This window comes from Papaver somniferum, chromosome 4 (assembly GCF_003573695.1).
Source record: "Papaver somniferum cultivar HN1 chromosome 4, ASM357369v1, whole genome shotgun sequence".
NCBI lineage: Eukaryota > Viridiplantae > Streptophyta > Magnoliopsida > Ranunculales > Papaveraceae > Papaver > Papaver somniferum.
The window spans coordinates 114,351,377-114,356,497 of record NC_039361.1 but is presented as its reverse complement, the minus strand read 5'-3'; the positions used below and the strand labels follow the sequence as shown (position 1 = coordinate 114,356,497).

Sequence of the window (5,121 nt, the reverse complement as noted above, 5' to 3'; positions counted from 1 at the left end):
TAAAATTGTAAAATTATAGTTAGAATTAGTTAATTATCAGCAAGTTGGAATTGTAGTTAGATTAGTTTCATTGTTGAAAGTATAATCGGACATTGGACTTTTTTTTTCTCTGATGAAAATCGTGATTCATAATTTAATTTGATGTTAATAGTATAATTTAATAAATTATTGTGTGTTTAATGTTAAGATTTTTAATTAGGTTTTTCTTTAATTATTTATTTGATAAGTTATACGATTTTGTTAACTGAAAATGATAATAGTTTAAGAAACCATTATACAAAGCTTTTGGTTGGTAACCTAGCAACAAGCTGGGTTCCAACACCTTTTTGAATAGCAATGCCTAATCTATGAAAAATAAAGCTACCAAAACCACTACTAGCGTCGTTACTAACTAAACAATTCTTCAGACGCTTGAAAAAACACAAAGTATCCTCACCCAACTCTCCTAGAGTAGAGAAAGCCAAAACACTCAATCCATGGCCATGTGAAATACACTTGTCCAAGTATTTAGAGTGTTTACGTGAAACCGCATTAGATATAGCTTTCCCTGGGACGAAAGAGCGAATTCCATCACCTGCGAAGGGCGAAACACCAGTGACATCCATACAAACATCCTTTCCGTCTTCCCAGTTAAGCACAAGAATATCAGCAGGTTTCAGCTCTTTGTCATCATTCGTCAGAAATCCCAAAGAAACTTCCTTACGAGCAGGCACACTAGCTTTGAAGCAAATGTCGACGACTACATCACGAACAATATCATGTCGAAACTTGGGGCCTATATCCTTAGCATAATGAAGTGCATGATCACCAAAGATGTCCATGGTTTTATTACAACTTGGGCACAAGCCATTCTCAACAAACAATGGGATACCAAGACGATAGCAAAGTACAGCTCTAAAATGTCCATGGTTTTGTAAACTGGTTTAAGCAATAGTTTTCTTAAATACAAAATATATGGTGGGGCAAAAAATATCCTTTTTGATTTTGTTTTCTAAAATTCTGTAAAATTAACAAATATAGATAAAACGGTAACCGGAAGCTCCGGTTAACCACATCGCTGAAAAGAACTCTATTTTTATATAGAGAATTATATTTTTATATAGAGAATTGACTTCGTTATCCCATGGTATCTCTCTCCCATGTCAATTTCTCAACTCACTTTCTCTTTCTCGAATCCTCTCTTATTTTCTCCGCCTCCCTCCCTCGGAAGAAAACCTAGCTCACCAAAATCTCTTTTCTCTTTCACCCTCTCTGTGCAAAAACTAGTAGATCGATTAGATCTCTGTACAAAAACCCTAAAGTTTCTATTGATGATGTTTTTGAGTCTCAAAGAAGCTAAAAAACCAGCACCACAGAAATTCCTTCCCTTGTTTTTATTCAGATCAATTAGCATGCTAGCAAACCCATCTCTTGATTCTTCATCCAAAATCCCTCAAGAAGATCTCAAACCTGCTGGAAATTGATTTACGTCAGTACTTATTTTCAATTTATTTTCGATTGAATCCATGTTTTTGTGTTTTCATTTTTAGGGGTTTCCTTGAGATCTCTAACAAGTTCTAAATAAATAATGATTACTGTTAATTTTTTCGTTTTAGAGTTTGAGAATCCTGAGATTTTCTTTGATTTCTTCGATCTATTCAGAATTAGCTTTTCATGTTTTTGTTAGGGTTTTCAGTTTTTACTTCCCATTCTTCAATCTGGGAAGATTTAGATTCTAGGATTTCAATCCTTGAGATAGATTGATTCAACTCCTGTGTTACATAAGTACATGATTTTTGCTTCCTCATGCTAATAATCGTTAGCTAAGTTTCCATTTCAAAAAGCTTGTTGATATTTATCATTCATATCACTTCTTTAATAGTTTTCCTGATAGATTTTTCTGAAAATTTTCACAAGAGACAAACCCTAAATTGATTTGAAGAATCCCTGTTAGAGTTGTTGAAAATTCAGCCACATCGCAAATTACAGGTAATTACAAATTTCAATTCACGATGTTTTGATTTTGGTTGTACTTGCAGGTTCCTTTATCTATGGTTAGGGTTTACTTGGTCTGACTGAACTTGCAGGTTCCTTTATGTATGGTTAGAGGTTACTTGGTCTGATTGAATTCGTCGATCTTATGTGATTTCTTTACCACTTTCCAATTTTATCAAATTTGTCTCCTTTATTGGTTCTGAAATCTATTTGTCCCTTTTTTTGGTAGGTAGGAGTAACGAACATTCTCTTCCTCTAGCTTGTACAATCTTGAGTGTTGTTTGTTCCTTTGATTTAACACTCTGGCAGATTTTGACTTCCAACTTGAAAGGTTAGTTGTTAAGATACTAAAGTGTGCTTGTGTTGTCCAACATTTAAAACCATTTTTTTTAAACTTAATTGCTACTGCTTGTGTTACTTTGCAGCCTCGCCCAAGGTTTCAAGTCTCTGTCCAAGGCAAAGACAAATGAATCTCATCATCGATGCATTTGGGGAAAAGTTATCCATCCTCATAGTAACAGTCGTGTTCGTGCTAAATTCACTTCCAACTTACCACCTAAATCCATGGTAAGAGATAAACAAACTTCAATCTGCTTTTGTATATGAAGTATTTTTTAATAGAGTTCAGAAATTATAATTTGAATTGGGTTGCTAATAGAAGTTTGAAGTCGCAAGGTTTGGTTGAGAAAATTTGCTTCCAAAGGTAATTTTTGTGTGGATTTGTCATCTTTTTAGTTAAATTCTTGGGTTCTATTTTCGTTGTTTGTGGGATGTAAGTGAGTAATTTGAAGGACCTGTCTAACTGTTGTTGTAGCCAGTTTAACTATTGTTCTGATTTCGGTTTGGTGTTCCATTGTTGTGTCATAGGAAGTAGCTGATAAGAAATTCTTAGATCAGGATTAATCCTCGGGTGATGCTTTGGATGAGTCAACAAGTTAATCCTCGGGTGATGCTTTGGATGAGTCCACAAGCAAAGTAAGTGAAATTTTAGTTGTCCTATTTGTTTAAGATTGCAACTTTTGGCACTGTGTTTCTTTTCATGTTGCTTAATTGTTTTGTTGGTTGATGAATGTCAGGTTTGAATGATGCGAAGGTTGCGTCATCCAAATATTTTTTATTTCCTGGGTACCATAACTCTCCCTTCAAACCTGGCTATTGTCATTGAGTATCTCCCAATGTAAGTAAGGATATGAACTGTCCATATGCCTTGCAGTCCGTTTTTTAGTTACGTGATTTTTTCCTATTTTTTTGACTTGTGCTAAGAAGCTTACAGTCTTGTGGAGTTTAGTTTATTACTGAATTTCGGCGTTAGTTTAATATCAAATTCAATTAACCACTTTTTTTAACAATATTGGTAACATGTTCTTATTGCAAGCTTTATCTATTGCAGGCTGTGTGGTGTGGACTGAGTTTTCCGTTGTAAATGCAAGTGACAGAGGTCATGGAATCCAAGTCTCCTGAAGATATTTACAAGGTGCTAATTGGTGATATAAGCTTCAACCTGATTTTTATGATCGAATTACAATTATTAAGTAGCGGCGCAATGCTGTTTTTGCTTAATTATTTTTTTGTTTTTAAATTTGGTACGTGCTGATTAAAAGTTGTTGCATATTGCAGCTAGCTACCCGGACTCGATGATCTGTTGGTTCTAGATATAGTGCATATGCGATCTATCTAAAGTTCAATGAGTACCCTTTGTCACTTCGAATTGCAAACTCATTCGCAGGTGCAAGATCCTTCCCAGTTCTTTTTTTTTCATTGCTTTTGGTCTCTTATATAATTCTCATTACATCATTGTTATTTTTCTTTTCGTGCTCCTGATTTTTCATACTTTCTATTTACTGTTGCAGTATGTGAAGGATATGGTTAAATCCTGGAGATGGAAGTAACTAATGGCTGGTTTAAGTTGCAATCCTAGCACCAGTAATTCTAATGGTCAGGTAACACTCTATAACTTGTTAACGATCAAAACCTTGAATACAAGTACAAATATTTTCAATGGGTCTATTCCTATTAGTTGGCACTGTTTTCTTATGTGTACCAGTAATTCTTGTTGCAATTGTGATCTTCAGAGGCTGAATGATGGTGGTCCCTCAATTTCGAAATTTGAGCAATGAACACGGGTTAACTTAGATGCATAATTACAAAGTGGCATGAACCCAATATTCTATTGGACAGTTTGGGCTTTCTTTTTCAATTGCAAGTCTGCGATCATAAAAGCGTTTTGTCATTTCCTCTTCTTACTACAAAGAATACAGTAGACTGTTAAGCGCTTTATCTCCTTATTCAGCATGTCTCAAGGAGCTCAAGGAGAACAGATGAATAGTCTCGAGAGCTGAGGTCTCTGAGGTTTGAAATTTAACTTGTTTAGAGCTCTGAAGAAGTATGTCTAATTTATTTCTTTTATTTCGCCCAGTTTTTCATTAAAATCTGAGGTTTATTTCTTTGATTGCATAAGTATGTCAAATTTATTTGTATTTGGTCTCTGAAATGTTTATTGTTTTGTTTTTGTTTTGAGTGATTCAGCTCTTGGAATCGGCAGTAAGTGCAGCTAATGAGTCTTGAGTTGGAGGTGATATGGTTCATTTTATTAATTATCGTTTTATTTTCTCAAAATAAATATGGATGCCCTCCGCCGCCAGCGAGCAACCTGAATTGCAGACTAAGGAGGAACAAACTACAATGGTGTTGCAGGTTCATGATGATGACCTGTATTGCAGGCCTGTAAACGGGAAATAATCCAGGTTCATGATGATGACCTGTATGCCTGTAAACTGGAAGCCCGGGTCCATGAAATTGATCTTTTTAAATTGTAATTTACAGAATTGTCACGGATTTAAATGTAACAACAAGTGTAAAAAACACGTGTCATCATCTTACTTTTGTTATAAAGAGAGTAACAATTTTAAACGGTACAGAAGTCGTGACAAAATAACCGTAACAATACAATGGCAATACAAATATCTGTTACTTTAATAGTAACAAAAACGACACGTGTCGCAAAGACAATAGTTGCTGTTAACGTTGCTTTATCAGACACGTGTCACATTCTGGTTTGTGATAAATATATTGTAACAGTTATAACAGTTAAGTTAGATGTGACACGTGTCGCTATCTTAAAATTAGTTTAGTTGTGACTATTTTGAT

At 34.7% G+C, this 5,121-nt stretch overlaps 1 long non-coding RNA gene across 6 annotated transcripts; it reads left to right on the top strand.

Annotated features, from left to right (window-relative positions):
- Nucleotides 1-1,131: 1,131 nt before the first annotated feature.
- On the top strand, nucleotides 1,132-4,884 carry LOC113276384. Of its 6 annotated transcripts, XR_003324356.1 has the most exons (11): nucleotides 1,132-1,968; nucleotides 2,204-2,305; nucleotides 2,400-2,541; nucleotides 2,633-2,677; nucleotides 2,842-2,949; nucleotides 3,051-3,151; nucleotides 3,365-3,448; nucleotides 3,592-3,700; nucleotides 3,825-3,914; nucleotides 4,047-4,323; nucleotides 4,501-4,884. It is a non-coding gene; the product is annotated as an uncharacterized LOC113276384 (long non-coding RNA). The 6 variants fall into 6 exon arrangements; XR_003324354.1 differs by lacking the exon at nucleotides 2,633-2,677; XR_003324355.1 differs by having other exon boundaries at nucleotides 2,400-2,677.
- The last annotated feature ends 237 nt before the right edge of the window (nucleotides 4,885-5,121 follow it).